Genomic DNA, 23,580 nt, shown 5'->3' with positions numbered 1-23,580 from the left:
AGTACTTATATCTACTTTATATTTTATTATAACTAAGGAAAATTATAATAATAACTATCTATTCTTCAACTCCATCAAAGACTCTAGAAGGATATTAAAAACTCTAGAATTGACAGAGATATCTCATTGCCTGGACAGTCACCCAAAGTTCTTCTGTACTGTTGGGGCATTCATCTTCAGCCTACAGGCCCATAGTATCCAGCAGACTTTTCTATGAAGCAGTAAATTTCAAAGACAGTTCCACCTATATTGGCAGTTTGTCTGTCATTTTCTTCTGTATCCTGCAGAATGTCTAGCATACTCTTTCATGAAGCAGGAACACCGAAGGACAGTCGTACCTTTAGGCAAGTTCTGCAGTTATTTTTCTCTGGGTTCTACATGTCCAATTCTGCAAGCAGTCCAGGCAAGAGTAGTTTCTTGCCCAAATGGCTAACTCTATAAGGAGCCTCTTCAATGCCCATCTTTCTCTTGAAGTAGTTTGGTGCTGTCAGGAACAGATGTATTTCATTGTCATGAAAAGTCCTAAGTTAGCCGGGCGTTGGTGGCGCACGCCTTTAATCCCAGCACTCGGGAGGCAGAGGCAGGCGGATCTCTGTGAGTTCAAGACCAGCCTGGTCTACAAGAGCTAGTTCCAGGACAGGCTCCAAAACCACAGAGAAACCCTGTCTTGAAAAATCAAAAAAAAAAAAAAAAAAAAGAAAAGAAAAGTCCTAAGTTATTAAAACATTTTAAATGTCATATTCTGTAGTCTTTGAAAGATTTGAAGAATGCCTGTCCATCTGAAATACATCTCTGTACATCTAGAAAACTTAACCAACATGACTACAAGTTTTACTATTTAGATGATTATCTATTACCCTATATTTCTTAATTATACATTACATTTTTAAATGAGCTGCACACACAATACCTTAATCAAGATCAGAAATACATATACACAGTATAACAAAATTGATCTTTAATTTGTATTAATAAACCAAGATCCATACCCATGCAAATCTCTATAACATATTCCCTTTAAATGTAAACAAACATTTACAAACAATACTCCAGAATATGCATAGTTTTCTCTAAACTGCTTCTTGCTGTTTATTGAGCAAAGTAATTTTTTGAGACCTGTTCAAGGTAATTTTTCAGAGGATCTTGGTCCATCAAACCACACAAGTCTGGAAGGATTACACAGGTTCTTACCCTCTGTGGAAACAAAAGAGGAATCTTTTTTCAAAAGCAACATATCCTTAGACCCAAATTCTGAAGTCAAGGTATCTTTATAATATACATGCTGGTTTAGCTTAGCAGTCCATATAATGAAATGTCTCTCTGTACTGAGCTCCTTCTGGTGTGGGACATTTCTGTATCCTGTCAATTACATTTTAAATAAATGCTAATTGGTTGATAGCCAGACAGGAAATATAGGTGGAAAAACCAGACAGGAAGTAGAGGTGGGGCAATGAGAACAAGAGTATTCTGGGAAGAAGGAAGCTCTTCTCCCAGTCCTGCCCAGATCATGGAAGAAGCAGGATATGACCTGCCCTGCTGAAAAAGGTACTGAGCCATGTGGCTAACATAGATAAGAATAATGGGTTATTATAAGCTACAAGAGCTAATAAGAAGCCTGAGCTAATGGACCAATCAGTTTATAATCTTATGGAGACCTCTGTGTGATTTTCTCTGGGACTAAAATGACTGGGGGACTGGGCGGGACAGAAACCCCAACAAGCAGCCCCCCCCCGCTACATCTTCACAGTCAAAAGCTTCAAAGAAGACACAATAATATACATATTACAGACTCTCTGTGTATATTCCATCTTTCATGCTTTGTTCATTTTTACTCAATTATTTTTAATATTTATTTTATTATCTTTACTCCTTTAACATATGACTTCTGTAATCTGTTTCTTTAAAGACTTCATTTTGTTTTTTAAAGCATTTATTTCTTTTTATATCTCTCTGTACCCTTTTTCATTTCTCTCCCAAGCTTATGTACATTTATCTAACACTGTGACCCAATAGAGGTTTTTTCCATCTGAATCTGTCTTTATTGTGTATCTGTAATTCTTTACTGTCCAGGAACACTTCTTAAAATGCTAAGTGCTTCTTATGAACTTAAGCTACAGCATTTCTAGGGTATATATGGCCTGTCTGCTTGTGCTGCCCAGTCCAACATGGTGAAGGAGGTCCATTCATTGCCTCTGAGCTGCACACACTGCCCCAGTTCCAAGTATGAAGCAGGTCTATGTCGAGTCATTAAGCAGCTGGTAACATGCTGCTTGCAAACCCCATGTAAATGCTCAACCTCCTGAAAGAGCCAGAGATTATGCTGGCAGCAAGGCCCAGAAAGCCAACATTTTAAAATGGCAAGGCTTTTTTTCTGCTTCTTGCTGAATCAGGAAAACCTCTCTTAAAGAAGCCATGCCTCAGCTTGCTTCTATCAAAACAGAGCCCACCCAAGAAAATGCTCCTACCAAACCATGCTTAACTCTGTTCTTTTGTATCTGAGATTTCTTTTTAAGCTTTCTCAGGATTTACATTGATTTAGTCCACCACGTTGGTGTGCCAATTTGTAGCAATGAGGGACTGCTTGTTGGTTCCCTGCCACTGATTCCTGAAATAATCACACAAAACTGTACTAATTAAATCACTGGTTGGTCCATTAGCTCTAGCTTCTTATTGGCTAACTCTTAAATATTAATTTAATCCATTTTTTTTAAATCTGTGTATCACCACATTGCTGTGGCTTACTGGCTAAAGTTCCAGTGTCAGACTCTGGTGGGGCTACATGGCTTCTCTTTGACTCTGCCTCCTTCCCCCCCAGCATTCCTTTTAGTTTTTCCCCCTGCCTAGCTCTTTTCCCTATAGCTCTGCTATAGGCCCAAAGAAACTTCTTTCTTCATTAATGGTAATCACAGCATACAGAGGAAAATCCAACATCATGTCTGAAGGCAAATCTGCCCAAAACACACACACACATACACACACACACACCATCATCCACACTCATGCAAGCACACACACTGCACACATGCACACACATGCGCATATGCACACATACACCCCCACACAGACAGATATAGAGACACACACACAGGTATGCTGTGGGACAATAGTCTTGTACCCTGTAAAGATCTGTTACTTGTATTAGTTTAATAAAATGCCGATTGGTCAGTAGCTAGGCAGGAAGTAGAGATGGGGTAACCAGAATAGGAGAGGAAAGGCTCAATCTGAAGTTGTCACCCAGACACAGAGGAATCAAGATGAGAATGCCTCACTTGATGGGGAACTTCAGCCAATCACATTCTGTTTAGGGTGTGTCCCCCTGGGGCCACAGAAAAACAGATAAAACATCCAGGTGTGCTTGCCTCTTCCTCTTTTGTTCCCTGCACTCCTGGATTGCTGGTTTTGTAAGTTCTTTTTCTTCCTTTTATTAAAAGCTGAATCTATTATATTAAACTGGTCTGGTTAATTCTAAATACTGATCAACCACGTCCCATCACCTCACTGATAAGCATATCAAACTGTGTGGTTAACACAGACAAGAATTATGGGTTAATGTAAGATGTAAGAATTAGTTAATCAGAAAGCCTGAGTTAATAGGCCAGACAATTGTCAATTAATGTAGGCCACTGTGTGGTTTTTTGTGATTGAACGGCTGTGGGACCAGGTGATATAGCAACCTCTGTCAACATAGGCACATACTCACATACATGTACTTACACACACACACACACACACACATACACAGTCATACACTCACACAAGCACACACATGCACACATACAAGTAAACATGCACATGAATATGTACACATACACTCACACACACAGAAACGCATACACACACAAGCACTTTGCTAGTGACTTATCCCAGGATAGAGTAGGAAGCATTCACATCTGAAGATACTACAGGAAGTGAGGATAAGGAAGAAAGATAAGAGTGGGTTCAGGAGTAGCTGACTACTCATTTTGGCCTCATCTTGTGCCTCTTCCTATTATTTGGAACAGTAAGTATGTGATAAAACACACACACAGGCACACACACAGAAAATAGGCATAACTGGAAAACAAACCACTTCTTTTTATCATTTTAAATTGTTATTGAATTGTACTATTATATGTTTCAATGTAGTATGGGGAGTTGTATTATATCTCTAAGTCATTGGTATTGTCTTAACTAAATTCAACATTTTCAATGTAAATGAAGACTGCTCATTCGTTTTTCTGCCACCCAGACCCAAATAATCATTCAGAAGCTATATTAATTACAACATTCTTCGGCCTAGTAGCTCAGACTTCTTTTTAACTAACTCTTTCATCTTAAATTAATCAATTTCTATTAACCAGTGTATCTCTACAATGCTGTGGTCAACTGGAAAGGTTTCAGGCATCTTCATCCTTTGGCAGTTACACAGCATCTCCCTGACTCCACCAACCTTCTCTCTATATTTCTTCTAACTTGGCTATATTCTACCCTGCCATAAACCAATGCTGCTTTATTCATTAACCAATAAAAGAAACACATATACAGAAGGTTATTCCACATCATATCCCCTTATCTGTCTAAATAAAAAGGAAGGTTTCAACTTTAACACAGTAAAATTACATATACAAAACAGTTACCAAGAATTGTAGTTACAATATTTAGTCCATTTACATTGCCATCAATCTGTGTCATTACTCTAATTGTATCTAGACTTGGCTATCACTTTTCAAGTTGTGCTTGTCTAACCCATTAATATATGCCTTAAAATAGGCTCAATATTCTGTGCATTGAGAGAGAATTACAGTTACTGGCACACAACGAAGCACTATACAATATAAGTGAAATTATTCTAGAAGTATTTCTGCATATGGAAAATAGGTGAATGAAAGAGAGTTGTTTGGCTTTCTTAAAGCAAAGTTCACATACTCCTGATATTTACTCTTAGTTCATTACAATCTACCCTGAATCTATTTAGTTAGTAGGCATAGCTAAGATACTGTGGGAATTGAGTTTTAGGTTCTCATATAATATCATCTAAACACTGAATATATTATCTGAAGAATTATAAATTTGAATAGTAATGGCCAAGATACCTTATACAAAGGAATCATTTCCCTTGCAGAATGTGCTTCAAAGTATTAAAATTCTAGTTTCCTTAATCATGAATTTATTGTCACACATCACAAAATCAAAGAAGCATATATTTAATACTGTTTGCACCTATACACATTTTAAACAGTAATGCTCACTTGGTTTTTTTTTCAATATAAGTAAAATTGTGCAAAGGCAGACTTTATTTTCACATGGCTGAGAAATGTCTAATAAAAATACAAGGATGCTTTATAACATGGTTTCTATTACTTTTCCTGCTGTTGATCATCATAAAATAAGAGCTTTGCTTTGCAGATTCAGAAGTAGAAAAATTCTGTGTGTTCTGGGGAAAGTTACTACTTCAATTTTATATGCCTTTATATACTTCAATTTGTCTTTAGAGTCCTTTTTTAAGATTTTATTGTTCTTTTCTTTTGTGAAACAAATAGAATCAGTTCTATGTTTCGCTGATAATTCAAGCACTTATAAATTGCCTAAGATTAAACTGTTGGTAGAGAGGTGAGTTTATGTATGTGCATGTGTTTGTGTATGTGAAGGTGTGTGTATGTGTGTGTGTATGGGTGTGTTTATATCAGATAGAAGGGATACAGATAAATGATGGACCTCTTGAATAAAATCATTAAGTTCTAGAGTACAAATGATATGCATTCTGTCTTAATGATACAAGATTGTGAGCAGGGCCTTTTAGGAATAGGAGTTCATATATTTTCATGGACTCTATTTGTGGGTCACTAGGAAATATTTAAGATTTATTTCATGAAACTTCAGTAAGAAGCACAGCCATTTTCTCTTTGGTGTCTGAATATAATTCTCTATTTATAATCTGTTAAAATTAATTCATCTTTAAATATGAAATAGTATTTACTAAGACCAACTCCTAGGAATTTAAAGCCCTCCAGAAGTATAGTGGGAAAAATACAGAGAGCAAACAACTGCAAATGGAAATAATGTAACCTGTTAACTTGTTTTTTCTTAGTAAGAAATTGAAGAGAGAAAACCTATCTAATTATATGAATAATGTCAGATAATAGTAAATTTGCATCATTGCAGTGGTTTGGATGAGATATTCCCCCATAAATTTCAGAGATTTGAATATTTGGTGCCATTAGTGGAACTCCTTGAGAAGGATTGAGAGGTGTGGTCTTTGTGGAATATATACGTTTCTGGGAGTTAGCTTTGAGGTTTCAGAGGAGTAGTGATATTCCTACACTTGCATCCTTCTTGAAATTAGAGATGTGAGCTCTCAGCTGTTTCTGCCACTGTGTCTGCAGTCCATCACCATGGATTCCAACCCTCTGGAACTGAAAGCTCAATTAAAATTTTTCTTTTCTAAGTTGCCTTGATCATGGTATTTTATCATAGCAATAGAGAAGTTAAGATAATAATCATGCATCTAAATGTAGATAGTAATCACTTCCTTTAAACTATGTTATAGTTAAATAAAAAAAAAACAGTTGAACACAAAACTGACCCATCTGTGTTCATGTAAGTTCTTAAGCAACAAATTAAAAAATGCATTTCAATATTTTATGTCAGCATGAATATTTTTGTTCATAATTTTGCTAATGATTACAATAGAATATTTATAAGGTATAATTGTTTGCATTGGGAATGATATAGGAGACCTAGTCATACATTAATAACCTGAGATACCAATGCAAACTCACATAGCCTCTCTTTCCAAAATCTATGGGAGGGCTGAGGACTCAAGTCTCACTTTGTTCTCTGGCTGAGCACCTCCAGATAAACTTCAAAGAAAGCCACATCTGTTATTTCTTTCTTTCTCAAAAGCCTGGGACCCTGACTTTACATAATGTTCCTTTATTTTCCTGCATAGTCTGGCCACCATTTAGACTCTGACCCAATTAAATTCATCTGCTATATCAACTATTATCTGCTAATATAAAATAAAATTGTCTATTTGTTCACATATGATTGACATCAAAGTATTCACATCTGCATGCCAGTCGTGGTTCTGGAGTGATACAGATTCAACCTAACTAGAAAGAATAAAGATCACGATCTATGGTCTTGTCCAAGTGGTTTCTACCTCCCCAGATATGGAAGGATTGTAGAATCCATCAGGGCTATACATCCATTGTGATGACACTTTAATCCATGCTCAGTCACACCACCATCCCTGCAGTGTGAGAGTGCAGATTATGATGATGATCACCTTAGTTATAGCCTTCCACGATTTATGTTCTTATTTCTCAGGAGAAGAGCTAGTTTGCATATTCATAAAATGTGCATTTTTCCTGAAGGAAAGACAAGAAGTTACCCCGCAGAGCAGCAACCATAGGTGAGATTTACAAGTGGATATTCTGGATCACTTAATCACATCATTCCTAGGCCTTAGCAATGGGACTATCCTGTCATTTTATTTTCCACTATTGTCTTTATTGAGAGATGATACACAAAAAAAATCAAACTAGTAATCATCACATTTGCTGAGCCATGGTATGCAGTAAATAATGCTAATATGAGGGGGAAAAGCCTATCTGAAGAAGGAACATTTCAGTTGAAATCTGAAGGATATACAGATGTCAATAGGGGATAAAGAGGCCAAAGAACTACAAGGTAGCTTTGATATGGGTACATATTTTCTTTCTCAGGCAAGGCAAAAACTATGTATTGAAAACAGACTGTAACTTCAGATTATTGTTGATATTTGGTTTGCATGGAGAGGAACTAGAACACAACAGATGAAACTTGGCTGCAATACATGTTCACCATGCATCTTAAATTCTGGGAAGGCAAATGATCAGCACTTTAATGAATAACTACATCACATATTAGAAAATAATTCACTTTGGGAAAGATAAGAAAAAGAGACTAAGACAAGGAAAGGACTTGTGAAGGGAGCCATTTTACAATGAATGGAAATGGTACTCCTTTAAAAATGGCTTGAGGAAAGAACAGTGGCTTCATTTAGTGTTTAAGGATGATGTCACTAAAACCAACATGACAAATTGCAAATGTTTATTAAATCTAGGCTGTATACTTAAATAAAGCTTGTTTTATTTTTTCCATCTTCTGTACATTGGAATTTTGACAGATTTATCACACAGCTGCACCCTTGAAAATATATAACCCTGGAACTGACAAAAAAAGATGTGCTTCTATGTTTATTGCTGCATTAGTCAGAATAGCTATGAAAGGGAAACACCCAAGATGTCCACCACTAAAGAAAGAAAAATAATGTGGCTAATGGACTCAGTGGAATTTTATTCAGCTATAAAAAATGAAGCCATGCTAGTTTCCAGAAATAGGATACAACTGGAGATTCTTAAATGAAGCAACCTATGGTCTGAAAGACAAACACTAAATGTTTTATCTCAGATGCAGACCCTAGATTCTAAGATTTTTTTGCGTGTATACGTATGCTTGTAGATGTGTGTTTAAGTCATGAAACTGGCAACGAGACTGACCCTGAGAAGAGTAAAAGGCATTATATGTAGAGTGGAGCGAGGGTAATGGACTGTGTGTAGCATGAACAAAGACTGTAAATAATATACTTGCTATTACTGGGGGCATGGCTTATGACTACAAAATACATAATTTTATACAAACTTTAAGTGTATGTCTAACTTTTGAGTCTATATTTTAGGCAATATAATGGGAAAGAAAGCAAAGAGGGACTCTGGTAAAACTTAAGACAGCTCCTTCTTTTTCACTACCAGCTAGATGAAGATACATAGTAACCATCTAACCATTTTCCCTTTGAAGTCAGAGCAGCACACTTTTCAGAACTTGGGTGCCCATAAGTAGTTAAATAATATGCCTTGAAGCAGTTTACTAGGTAGCAGAAACATAAAATACAGAAATTATATGTTAGTTGTTAATCATTGGAAGAGTTGATACCATAGTGGAGAGAATCTCTGAGGATCAGTAAGGGGATCTGTGTTCCTCAAGGACATGGACCAATGCAAATACTCTCCTTTCCCATCGTAGTCTATGTGATAAAGTTTACAGGGTGTTTTTTAAGTCTCTTAATTAGAAATATGGCATATTAATAAGGGATTTCAAAATGAACAAAACAAATAAGAAGAACACACCATATATAAATATTAATTTCATTGATTAATATATAAACTCCAGTAAAAGCAAGACATTTTGAATCTAATTTTCTAAATAAACATTATTATTTTGTATTTTCCAAAATGAGAGATCGGTGTAGGCAAAACCATGAGAGCCCACTTAAAGGGGTATCAAGAATTTCTCATGATACACTCATGGATACACTACAAGGTAAATAGCCGCCGTGGTCTTCCATTTTGCCAAAGGATGAATGAAACCAGTAGTTCAATCGCCAGCCACCACAAGAGAGAGTAAACCTCAACTGCTGACAGTAAGCACACTGTCCAATCTGGATAAGCAGGACAAAAGGAAACGTGACTGCCGAACCTTGACAAGACAGGATAAAGTCTTGAATTTTCCTGCTTCTGAAAATAGTTTGTCAAATATTCTAGGCTTATAGTCAAAGTTGGTTGCCCCAATGATGCCAAGCATCTTTGAGTGACTGTCCAGGCAGCCAACTGTCTCTGTCATTTCTTGCATCTTTTGTAAGTCACTTGCTTGCATTTCCTGCTTGCTCAGGTAATATTATTTTTCTTCTCGGTTCTTTGATGAAATTAAAGACCAGATGGTCACAGTTACTATTCTCTGTTACCTTAACAAAGGCATATTAGGTATAAGACTTACACTCTTCCAAATAAAACAGCTATTGAAATAATCTCTGTAATTTGCCATTCACCTATGATCTGAACATTTAGTATGTGCTTCTTACTTCATCTTGTCCTTGTTGGTTGTAGTTCTATTTTTGTGCATGCTATTACCCTCTTTCCCCCTGGAAAATACTTGACAATAGTTTTTATTGCATATCATTTTGTATTAGGTTTGGAACCTTATTTAGTCAAAAGGGGGAAGTGTAGTGGGTATTCATTGTGCCCACAACATTAGGCTATGTCAACCAATAAAGGCAGTGTTTCTTGTCTGCTGACATGACCTCTTAAAAGGAAAGAGTGGGTGATTGCTTGCTTTCTCCTGTGGTAGTTGGAAATCGGACTGCTGGTTCCATTCACCCCTGAGCAGAATGGAGGACCATGGTGACTATTTACTTTGTTGTGTATAATAAATCCTTGATACCCCTTCAAATGGGCTCTCCTGGTTTCACCAACAGATGGGATACATTTTAGTGATAAATTTCTGTATCTTCTACTAATTTAACCCCATATACATGTATATTTCAAAAGAATATATGTATATGTGATTTTAGCAAATTATACTATATTTACTCTGTAGTATATAAAATAAGCAAAGTTATAAATTACATTTCCTAGGTGTCTGTGGCATTAAAATACAGCACATTTTACTTGCATGGGGATTTTTATTCCAAAAAGGTATTAAACATGACAATCTGACAATATATCCTTGGGATGCTGTCATTTCTAGTTTCAGGCCAGCTGACAAGACCTCAGTTGGCCTCTACAAGTTGCTTAAGAACCATTTCTGAAACCTTTCTATTGGCCATGTTCCAGCTGTCACTTGGAAAAAATATGATCAATTGAGATCCGTCTGTGCCACAGAAAGCCAGTCATATCACTCACTCCAATAGAGCTTTTGTGGGGAAAAGGCCTTATCAAATTCCTTGGACATGAAGTTACTGTTGGAGCCGTTGTATATCCAAATCATTCCATCACCAGGCAAGAAGCTGCAGCTTTTGAAAGGTCACAATGTACTAATAATGATCTAAACCATGATGTTGTTGTTAGGAAGTGGAAATGGTTACACGTAATACTTTTAAAACTCTGTCCATACAGCTTTCAGGAGTGTTAAGTTGTATGTTGTTTTAGGTAAAATACAACACCCTGATGTAACCTGATCTAATTATAGACACCTAGTTAAGAGACTAACAATCAGCCTAACCCCATCCTGAACTTGTTGTATCCACAGTGTATGATTTGAGTTATAGAAATGGAAATGTGTGCAAAGGGCTTGGGGATGTGTGTTTGTGTGTGTATATATATGTATATATGCATATGTATATATATGAATGAGGTATACATAGATATATATGTCTCATAAAGAACAGTCCACTTGGTTAATAATGGAGAAAAGCATGTATTCTTTCCTCTTTGTTGATCATATAGAGAAAATACGTTTTAAATGAAGCACGCCCTTCTAGCAGATACCACTTGATTTGAATCCTGAAGGAAGTTCAGAAGATGAATCTTAAAACTAAATTAACGGGAAGATTTTCAGTATTATTTCTACAACATAAAACTAAGCCTTACAGAAAATGAAAGATGCCTAAAAATGCAGAATGTATGTTACCTTGGCAGAAGTTTTACCATAGCTAAACAATTATCTGCTTTCTTGGCACCTATATTTTTAGTAATGTAATATGTTATATGTCTTTTAAGTATTCAATTTAAGTTTTTAGATTTATTGTATCTTATATGTATGACTGTGTTTTGCCTACATATATGCATGTGCACCATGTGTGCATGTGCTGCCCAGAGAGCTCTCAGGGGGAGCATCAGATTTCCTACAACTTATTTATAAATAATTGTGAACCACTATGTTGTATGGTGAGAACCAAACCTGCACTTTCCTCAGAAACAAATACCCTTACCCAGTGAACCATCTCTGGAGAGGTGGAGCCCCAAATCCAGAGTAACTTAGTTTTTAATTTTGTTGTCATTTAGTTGTTTTACTTCATCTTTTCAATATGGTGTGATTTTTTTTTTTTGCTTGTCCCCTCTTCAAGACGTCAACAGTGAAGTTACTAAATTGGCTAGTAGTGATAGACAGTAAAGAGTTTTGATGATTACATATACTATCATAAATATGTAATGAAGCATGAACAAACTTAATCCACATAAGACACTTTTGCTATAATGTGTCTTCCCCTCTAGTCACGGACAGCATTATCAGCCTCATGAACATGTGACGTGGGATTGAAGGATGCCTTGAGACAGTGTACGGTTCCCCAGCTTACTGAGTACAAATATTAAACGCTGATAATGACTTTAAAGCTACCTAACTCTTCTGTTTCCCCCCATGTCATCTATTTTTTTTTTATTTCCCAGGTTACCTTTAATGATCACTCAGAAAGCATTTAATGAAAAAATGAACTATAAAGGTAGGAAAAATCTTTTTTTTAATTATAAATATGTTTTAATTATTTCAAAATATACCGTCATCATTAGATGTAGGTAGGACTGATGCCGCTTGTTGTCTGTGGTGTGCATTATCTCTGCCTAATTGCTAAACTTGAACTCGTCATGGTGTTTGTCAGTTTGAATATTTTTCTGCTGTATTTGTTTGTTTTACTGAAAACATCATTTTGTTTTATCTATGTAGACATTTCTTTCATTGCATTCTCCATGACTTTATAATAACTTGGGCACACTATATGTAATTTCCCTCCTTCAGGAACCTTTACAGGCAGACATTGATATTATCTCTTATGTACAATAATTGTATATTTTTATTGCTTTCCTATGCCTATACATTTTAAGTAAATAGTATAAACATTTAATGCACAAATCCTAGTTGTGAACAATTTAACAATGTAAATGTTAATTTGGAATGATTTTCTTCGGTTTTTACTCTGCTTAAAAGTACTGAAAATGCAGCTCTTATTTGGCTAGGATGTACATGAAGATAAATTTAGAGTTTCTAGTCTAGTAACTGCTTCTCTGATAATAACTTAATTGTAGACATTTCAAGCCAAATTGGTTAATTGTGGTGAATCATACGCAGATTGCTCAGCTGTAGGTCAGCCCCCACTCCCACACTCTAGAACCTCCTTTCTAATCCGGGACAGGCTGCTTCATGCCTCACAGAACAGAGCAGTACAGATCAGAGACCTCGGATGAAACCAAACAGTAACATAAAAGTTAACAGTGCTCCGGGAGTCAGATAGACTGTATTGATTTAGAGCTGGCTTAATGATTCGTTAGCTTTGTTATGTTGTTGGGGAAAAGTTCACTCACTTGCCAAGATTTGTGGCCCCCATATTATGGCCTGTATGGTGACGCTTCCTCATTTGTAAAGTACATGTGCGACATCATTCGTGGCAATTCGTTGAACTGAAATGAAGATCAAATTAAAACAAATAAAGAGAGGTTGGGGAACACTGTAAAATGACTATTTAGGTCCCTGTGGAAATAGTGTCCTGGTTCTTTTGGTGCTCGGAATGAAAGATAGTGGAGCTGATCCCAGAGAATCATGTGCAGGGCCACCTGAGGAGTTGATGGGAGAACACCATGTGCAAGCCATGCTGAAGCAGTCTGGGCGCAGGTACAGGAATAGGAGCGCAGAGCTTCTGCTTCCTAGCTGTTGTGTGCAGGGCTGGCTACAGGTGTCTTTGTACAGAAGCATTGTAGTGTTTCCTAATGAATAGACAAGCTTTCATGACGCCGTTAAAACTTCATACATGTTGTCTGTTGCATTTCTCACAAAAAATATATTTGGTAATGAGTATATTGTAAACTGAGATTTGTATTGTTACACTCATTGGTTTTCATCTTTATTTGCCACTGCTGACATTTTTGACATTGAAAAAAATGAGACTGTTTATTGATTAAAAACTACATTTAGTCTTTAATTCTAAGAAATTTAAAATTCAGCATTGATGTGAACTTTTTAATTATAGCTTCCCTGGAATTTTACTGTTCCAGTATTTAATTGGAGGCTGATATTGTAACTCAGTAATTGACTATTTTCCTAGCATGCACATTACTGTGGCTTCTATCCCCATCTATAGAAAAGAACCATTTATACCTACAGATAATTTAACTTTTAAGAGTCTCTAAATATTAACATTTCCTGAATTATTACAAAGCAATAATTGATTTAAAAAGCAATTCTTTCTGTTAACTCAGAGAAAGAGATTCTTGTTTTTAGTATTTAGTATGATGCTACAAAACTCCATTTTAATAAAATCATTTTGTGTAAAAATAGATAATATAAACTTGGCACCTCTAACATAAACCCAAGTTGTGTGAATTACTTAAAATAAAAAATAAAGAATTATGTTGTACGTGAAGTGGCATTTCCCCCAAAACTAAGTTTCCTAACATTTGCTTATTTTACTCTTTTGTCATGTCCATAATCAACAATAAAGTACTTTCATACTGTCTCCACAATTCTAAGCTTTTCTTCTCTTTTAATTGAAGATCTCCGTCTAAGTCAACAATATCCATTTCCTCTTATTAATGACATGCATTAGATGATCTTTGGGTGTATCATAATTTATTTAATAGATCCTCTAAACATTGCTTTTAAAATAGAACTTCAAAATAAAACAGAGAAAAGCTTTCCTTAATTACACTCCTGGCAGACATACAAAAGAATAATTCCCATTTGTATATTGAATCAAGAAATGAAGGAGTGAAAAAAATGTTTTGTAAGAGGCATAGAAAATAGCAATAGGTAAGTGTGTTACTGTCAGAGGAAAGCAAATGGTATAGATGATCAAAAAAATTGTCTTAATAGGTAAAATTGACAATCATCTATATTCCTCAAGATTTGCCACAAATGCCATATCTTACCATAAGACTTAAGATATGCTTCTCTTCCCCTGGGACAATCATTTGTCATACCGGTTCATAGAAGTCTGAAGAAAAACTGAATTCACTTATAAAAATTAATTTGTATTTATCTTTTTGCCCACAGTAGGCTACTTGCCTGGATTGTAATGACTGTGTATTACTCATCTTTGAAATTAATGAGTGCTGAATAAATATTCATTTAGCTAAATTGGATTGAAATGAGACAAAAGAGAGTTATCATATAAAACTATTAAATCACACATGCATTTTATAAGGTGCCATCTCTTGTCCTAATGGATTAAATCGTAATTTTCTAATGGATTAGGCATAGAAATATAAACATATAGATTGTAATGTGCAATGGAACTTATTTTGAATGAAATTTTTGTGATTTTCTTTGGTATTCAGATACAAAATTATCTCAACATATCATATATAGATTCAAGTATTTGAGAAAGTATTTATGGTATGATAAATTTACTCATATGATCTCAAAATTCTAAGCACATGTCTTGGTATGAATTAGAATCTCTGTTACCTTTCATGTAGTATTTGCATTGTGATATTGTTATTTTTGTTCATACTCTATGAAAAATGGTTTTAATGAATTAAAAACTTTATATTTATTTACCAAAGAGTAATAATACATGAAAGAAGAAACTGTGTGAAAAAAATAGTGTCACTTAAATATGTTGTGTGATAAAGCCTGCTATTCATGCCATCTGAGTCATGGACATTATCTCGCCAACAAAATTAGAATTATCACTGGACTGAGCTGTAGTTGAAAGAACACCAGATCTCGTAGTCTGAGTTTAGTGGTAATATTCTTTAAAATATGGAGACACAATTTACTAATTTCTTTGGAAGAAAATAGAAATTAGCTAACATAAAAAGGGATATAGACATGGCCCTTGGCAGAGTCTGTTTGTGGTCTCATCACTCTCTGGTTTCATGTTCAAATGGATTACAAATGAAGTGCCACCAGGACCCAAGCACATAAAATGAGTGTCTAGAAAAATAGCAAACTCTGAGAAATCTTGGGGAAGACAAGTCTTGTGACTTATTTCGGGACAGTGACAGCTTCTTGTCTTATTTTTCTGAACGACTCTATATCTCAGCAATCCCAACTTCTCCAAGAAGATAGGCAATTATATATGATGTATCTTGGCTTTGCTTGGTCACTCAAATTTAAAAGGAAGGAAGGTCACAAAAACATACCAAAAAAAGACAAGTGAATCATGTAATTAATTAAGTCAAGTGTTAAGTAGGCAATTCCCCACATAATGGTGCCCCATCAAAATGTTGTAAACAATGCACTTATAGGAAAATAGAATCAAATCAGTCTTATTTAAGTTCCTCTTCCATTAAAAAGTCATAGTATCTTAAGAAAGGTAATAGAAATAGCACACACACACACACACACACAAACACACACACACAAAGGTAAACTTTTTTTTCTCAATTTTTTTTCTTTTTTTTTATTGAAAAGAAATTTCCGTCTCCTCCCCGCCTTCCATTTCCCTCTCCCTTCCCCCACTCCTTTCCCCATCCTCCCCTCCTCTCCCCCTCTCCCCACTCCTCTCCCCCTCCCTCTCCAGTCCAAAGAGCAGTCAGGGTTCCCTGCCCTGTGGAAAGTCCAAGGTCCTTCCCCGACCATCCAGGTCTAGGAAGGTGAGCATCCAAACAGGCTAGGCTCCAACAAAGCCAAAACATGAAGTAGGATCAAAACCCAGTGCCATTGTCCTTGGCTTCTCATCAGCCCTCATTGTCCGCCATGTTCAGAGAGTCCGGATTGATCTTTTTCAGTCCCAGTCCAGCTGGCCTTGGTGAGCTCCCAATAGTTCAGCCCCACTGTCTCAATGGGTGGATGCACCCCTCGCGGTCCTGACTTTTTTGCTCATGTTCTCCCTCCTTCTGCTCCTCATTTGGACCTTGGGAGCTCATTCCGGTGCTCCAATGTGGGTCTCTGTCTCTATCTCCATCCATCGCCAGATGAAGGTTCTATGGTGATATGCAAGATATTCATCAGTATGGCTATCGGATAGGGCCATTTCAGGTTCCCTCTCCTCAGCTGCCCAAGGAACTAACTGGGGACATCTCCCTGGACACCTGGGATCCCCTCTAGAGTCAAGTCTGTTGCCAACCCTAAGATGGCTCCTTTAATTAGGATATATACTTCCATGCTCCCATATCCACCCTTCCTTTATCCCAATCATCCCATTCCCCCCAAGCTCCCCCAATCCTCCCCTTCTCACTTTTCGCTCCCCATTTCCCCTTACCCCCATCCCACCCCACCCCCAAGTTCCCAATTTTTGTCCGGCAATCTTGTCTGCTTCCATTATCCAGGAGGCTGACTATATGTTTTTCTTTGTGTTTACCTTCTTATTTAGCTTCTCTAGGATAACAAATTATAGGCTCAATGTCCTTTATTTATGACTAGAAACCAATTATGAGTGAGTACATTCCATGTTCCTCTTTTTGGGTCTGGGTTACCTCACTCAGGATAGTGTTTTCTATTTCCATCTATTTGCATGCAAAATTCAAGATGCTATTGTTTTTTACCGCTGAGTAGTACTCTAGTATGTATATATTCCACACTTTCTCCATCCGTTCTTCCATTGAAGGGCATCTGGGTTGTTTCCAGGTTCTGGCTATTACAAATAATGCTGCTATGAACATAGTTGAACAAACGATTTTATAATATGATAAGGCATCTCTTGGGTATATTCCCAAGAGTGGTATTGCTGGGTCCTGGGAAATGTGTATATATTCCACACTTTCTTCATCCATTCTTCCATTGAAGGGCATCTGGGTTGTTTCCAGGTTCTGGCTATTACAAATAATGCTGCTATGAACATAGTCGAACAAATGCTTTTGTAATATGATAGGGCATCTCTTGGGTATATTGTCAAGAGTGGTATTGCTGGGTCCTGGGGTAGGTTGATCCCGAATTTCCTGAGAAACCGCCACACTGATTTCCAAAGTGGTCGCACAAGTTTGCATTACCACCAGCAATGGATGAGTGTACCCCTTTCTCCACAACCTCTCCAGCAAAGGCTATCCCATAAAGGTAAACTTATATCTAAATTCCAGCACCCAGAAAGACAAGAACCAGAAAACAATGAATCAAGTAAGCTAGGAGGGTGTTGCTACTATATATCATGTTTTTAAATATTGTTCTTGATAATTCTGATGACTGTCAATTTACACTAGGAATTTATTACCTTATCTTCCTTAATTCAAGTTTTCTGCATAGCTTAATGGTGTATTAATCACACAAGGCAACAGTGAATAAGTTTAGTGAATCTGCAGAAATTAAAATGGCCGTGAAAGCTAAATTCAGATACATTTCTATCTTGTCACATAATTGCTACTGAATAAAGTCGGTCTAATACACCCACCGTTGTTTTGTATCTTGTGTAGTTTAAGATTCCTTTTACAAGTCTATCCTGGACTGACTCCATCTTTGCTCATCTGTCACAACTTCCTTGGGCATATTCCCATATATTTCATTGTACTTAGTGACCTTTACTTAAGGTTGTTCATATGTCTCTCTTCTCTGGGAAAATTGAGAATCTTTAAGCCAACAATAATCTTTAAAACTGCTGTGTTCTGAGGAGTCAAAGTGGAGTAGTAGCATTTTGACTTAGGCTATAATGGTATCTGAAGAATGGATATGCTCTGCTTGGTAAGCATAGGAAAAAAATAGACAATTTATGTACAAGAATAAGTTTATATGTATGTGTAAATGTGCAGTTATACATGCACATGTGTAAGTGTCTGCACATGAATCAACATGTTTGTACAATTTCCTCTGTATAACCTGTCAGGAATATGTCATGTATATTGTGCTTATTGATGTGAAAATATGTATTCATATTTGCTTATGAATTTAAAAATTTGTGCGTATGTTTCCAGAACCAAATATTGTAAGCTCTTAACAACCAAAGACCTTTACCTTCATTTATTCTGTAGTGAAGGTCTCAGCCTCAGTGATTTTTGAAATTCTTTCTTCCTTTTCAAGCTACTGAGCAGCTTGAGGAGGTCTCCCGGGTTTAGCATCAAAGTCTACACTTTCTTCAGGAGTCTCAAAAAACTGTAAGAGCTCATGATTCCAGTTTAATGACTTCTTAATTCCTCCTTTAGCTGATGACTTTGCATTCTTAAATATTAGTTCTAATAGAATTCCTTTCTAATGAAACTTTTCTTCTTTTCTTTTGTGTGCTTAACCTCCATCAACCACTACAAACATCTAGAATTTCTACTCTTGGAGGAAAACAATATGCTTCTCTGTCCATAATAGTGGGAAATGCTATCCTTACAGTCCTTTAATAAGGTTTATATTTTTGTTGTGATGGAAGGAAGTATTAGAAAGTTTTCTCTGCAAAATGAAGATCCCTAGTTTTTCCTAGGTACAAAATAGCATTGTAGTTTGTGTTACAGTTTGATTACCAGTGGCTACCCAAAGGAGGCAGAACAGATTTGAATATGCTTAACCATGACATTTCACTAGTCTTAGTAAAGAAGCTGAATAAAACATACAGCAATAATGAAAGGTTTGAAAATCCAGGGAGTAGTATTAGTGCATGATTTTGGAGTCCCTTAGGGAATGGAGTCAGTGAAACTTCTCACAGACTTTCTGTATAGTCAAGGGGGAAAGGAAAATTGCAGTATGAAGGCAGATGAAAGCTTGGAAAATTCCGAAAATTTGTTCCTTGTGTTTCTGGATGGATGACATTATCCTAAATTAAACTAAGGTATATGGGAGGACAAGTGTGTGGGATGTAGGGAGAAACATAAAAAAGAAGCCAGTTTTAGAAATTAAATTTGAGATGCCTGTTGAGGAGAGGTCAAAACTAAAGAAAGTACGTAAGTGTTTTCTCCATATGTGTATAAAGCAAGGGTTCCCTATGTCAATGCTTTTGCATGCCATAGTGTCATACAAAAGCTTTGCCTTCTCATTAATTTATTGCCATCAAATTAATTTATTGCTTGAATGTATCATTCGAAACTCCAGTAATTCGTTCCATATTTCCAAGCATACCACAACCAGAGAATTCTATAGCTTAAAACTGGTTCCAGACTTATGAAAAAAATTCATGTGTATCTACTACCAAAGAAAATAGGAAAAGTGCCAGCTACATGCCTTAACCTATTTGAGTTTTAATTACCTGAATTATTGAGGCAGAAACAACCTTTGTGCTTGATTTACCCTTGTGATTGTCTTAGTCTTAGTCTGGCTTGGGGCACATTTCCATGGTCTACTATTATTAGAAGGGAAAATTTACGTCCCTTACTTTGGTATTTCCCCCCAAACAAAAGTATTGGAAACATCTTTATTGAGAGAAGTTTGCTGATCCAAGGGGGAAGTGTTTGCCAGTATTTACTTGATAGATCTGTTACTTCTTTTTATTAACCACAAACCTCATGACTCTCTCTTGCCACTATGCATTTTCAGCATCGCCCATCACCTGACTTAATATATCCAAAACTAGCAAAAGAGTGTAAATGTTGTCTAATTTTCTAGTCAACAACAGCACCTACAGTGAAATTCATCCTATATCAATAAGACATTTTTAAGACATCCAACCAAACTTTGGTTTTTGACAGAGCAACCCCCCAAATGTAAGGGTTTACACTGAATATATTTTAACAATATAGCCTCACTAATGCTCCACCCATAATAACTTCTTAGTAGTTTATTTAAGCATTTGGTATAATCAAGACTGATAAATATAATGCGTAAATAAATCAATTTCCCTTTTGAGAACTTCTATGAATGAAGAAGTCACCATGTATATTATGCCATTCCTTTTCTCTTACATAAGTCAATGAAAGTATATATCAACTTTCAATTGTTTCATTTCAGTTTCCCTTGTGAATCTAAAAATGCTAAGAATCAAATAAGTATAAACATGTTTTAAAAGTAAGAAATGTCAAAAATAACGTATGCAAGTATATGATCACCATTTATTTTAATTTGTAACATGTTTATATTTTATGGATTTACTCAATCAGCATTCATATTTTATTGTTTGTTAGGTAATGTAGTAGGCATATGATACTCAGTAGTCATAAGTTGTGTTTGTTCTTGGAGATGTATATATAGATAAAAGAACACAGATGTAATCCAGGGTAACAGCTTCAAGTGGGGTCTGAAGAGAAGGAGATGTAAAAGATTTAAAAGACAGGTACACTAGCTAAATATGTGAGATAGTTCCAGGTACACTAAGTGCATAATGCAACTAAAGAAATACCACTAGAGAATTACTAATATGGCATGTTTGAAGAGCAGAGGTGGATGAGGGGCAAGATGAGTAATCATATGCCAGATCTCAAGAGCTTTTCAGTCAGTGATAACTCCTTTGAACTAAAAAGAGATTGGTTCGGTATGTGTGGTGGTGTGGGAGCATCATAGAAGGAGTTGAAGAAGAAAGAAGAAGGAGGTGATAATAATATAATTGCATCAAAATATCAAAGAATAAAAAGTAAAAATTAAGGACAATGAAGAGAAAATGGGTAAATTTAAAAGCTGCTATAAACAGGCCAGATGTTATATTTTAGAATGACGTCTGAGAGTTTTTCAAGCGTGAAAGCTATACAACTTAATCAAGCAGGAAAGATCAAAGAACATGAGTGTGAGCCAAGAAGAGAGATAGACAATACAGTTGAATTGGCTTCATCGCAAAAATCTTCAAGAAATTAAATTGGAAACACTTTGCAATTTATGTGTGAAAATCTTGAAGAACTCTCAAAGGTTTACAAGAAAGTATGGTTAGATGCAGATGTCGTTACCTGACTATAAAGAGTTGGTTTGGGTTAAAGATGGTGATTTCAGTTATAAACATATAACAGGATGATAACTATAGTTAAACTCTCTTGTCAGCTTTTTTGAGGACTTCCAGACCCCAAATAATGACATGGAGACTTATTATTAATTATGAAAGCTTGGTTGTTAGCTTAGGCTTATTCTAACTTAGCTCTTATAATTTAACCTGTTTCTATTAATCTACATTCTGACACATGACCATTTACCTATCCTCCATTCTGTACATCCAACTTCCACCTTCTTACCGGCATCTCCTGAAAGGCCAGATTCTGACCTGGAGTTCCTCTCTCTTCCTGGAAGTCCTGCCTATCATTGGTCACTCTCCTGCTAGTTATTTGCCACTCATCCCTAAATATCCCACAACAGATAGCTAAGCAAGTAGAAGGCAATATATATATTTCAGAAAGACAGGAGATAGTGATTTGAATATAATTAGTATTTTAAAATGTAGGTAGAAATTAGCCCACTCATATAAACGAAATAGTCTAACTCTATGTTTGTGACTGCTAGTAGACAGGCCTCAAAATAAATAAATCACACAAAATTATAATTTCCTGACTTGGGTGACAAGAGTCTTATTCATAAAACTTGTGTCTTTGAGTAGCAGAGATCTATGAGAAATTTTACTAATTCAGACTGTGGTGGTTTGAATGAGAAACTGTTCCCAGAGGATCATGTATTTGAAAGCTTGGTCTCCATCTGTTTGAGGGAGGAAGTCTGTCATTGTGTTTCTCCACACTTCCTGTTCTCTCTGTTTCCTGTGTGTGGATGGTAGGAATATGTAGGTGGGTCAGCCAGCTCCTGTCCCTGCCACTGTGCTATGCCTTTCTCACCATGGTTGATTCCCTTGCCCCTGAAATCATAAGTTACTTTAAACCCTTTAATTTACATTGCTTTTGGATATAATATTTTATCATGGCAACAGAAAAGAAAATAATGTAAATATCTTATATTTTGAAACATAGGCATTTGAAATCTTTTTAAAAATTCAAAACAAAAGCTGTCTTAAATCATATGATATTTCGACACATCTCAATTTGTTAAAGTTGCTTTATATATTAAATCACACATATTCACACCAATACAATTGGACTGTGACCACAACACATGACCACGCAGCTTGTGTGAAGAAAAGCTTGCTCAGTCATTCGTTTTTCAGTGGTCTAACTCAGACACAAAAGGAAAATTAGCTTTTCTATAGAATAAAATAATCTACAGTTCAAAGGAGGCAACATGATATGGGATTTTTTTTTCCTTTATGTGTAAAACATGCCCTGGGCCCTAATGGTAGGGCTCTCGAGAATGAGGACACACCCAGAGGAAGCCCATCATAACCTGGTGGAGAACAGGTGAAAGGGAGGGTATTTTGAATATGTAGCCCTGGGCCAGTGGGAAAATCAGCCCCCTAGGTGGGACCTCCAGATGTAGTTTTTATGGCCCGATAAGCCTGTCCGCTGACACAATAATCCAAATGAAACCAAATTAGAAAAAGTCCAGGTTTAATGGATGTCAGCACTCCTGGGTGACCTTCTAGCCCCCAGAGAGGAGATGGGAAGGAAGACCAGAAAACCATGGAGACGGGAAAGAAGAACCAGAAAGACTACTTGTTTGTTCTCTGGGGAGCAGTTTAAATAGCCTGTAGAAGTGGTCTTGACCCTCTCTGGGGAAGGGGGTCACCATTTGTTGGGCTTTCTTGGAGATGGAGTCTGGACTGAAGCATCTCCCAGAAGAGGTGGCCTGGAATGGAAAGTTCCACCCAAACATTCCAGACTCCTGGACACATGGATGCCAGGGGCTGGGAGATGCTTCCAACCAAACAGCCCAGACTCCTTCCACATAGGGGTGCCAGGGGACTGGGATGATGCTTTCAGCCAAACAATTACTAAAAGGTATTTTTTAAAAGAACTTCAAAAATAGTAGATTTTTAAAACTAAAAATCTATTCTTGTCATGATTTTTTAAACATAGGATAATTCCAGGAAGACAGGGCACCATTGAAGGACAGAATGGAAAACTACGATTGTCTAAGTGAATATTTGAGATCATGATGAATTCTATCAGTCAAGACTGGAATTTTTCATGAGTTTCCTGATACAAA

The 23,580-nt window shown here is 36.4% G+C and overlaps 1 long non-coding RNA gene across 1 annotated transcript in view; it reads left to right on the top strand.

Moving 5' to 3' along the window:
- The window catches only part of LOC130871792 (uncharacterized), a 97,868-nt gene that overhangs the window by 41,545 nt on the left and 32,743 nt on the right, over positions 1-23,580 (top strand). Inside the window, exon 2 of the long non-coding RNA XR_009056855.1 lies at positions 12,186-12,238. This is a non-coding gene — a long non-coding RNA (uncharacterized LOC130871792). The remainder of the gene's footprint in view (positions 1-12,185; positions 12,239-23,580) is intronic.

Source organism: Chionomys nivalis, chromosome 3 (assembly GCF_950005125.1).
Source record: "Chionomys nivalis chromosome 3, mChiNiv1.1, whole genome shotgun sequence".
In the NCBI taxonomy this organism is placed as follows: Eukaryota; Metazoa; Chordata; class Mammalia; order Rodentia; family Cricetidae; genus Chionomys; species Chionomys nivalis.
This window is presented reverse-complemented; position numbering and strand designations above follow the sequence as displayed.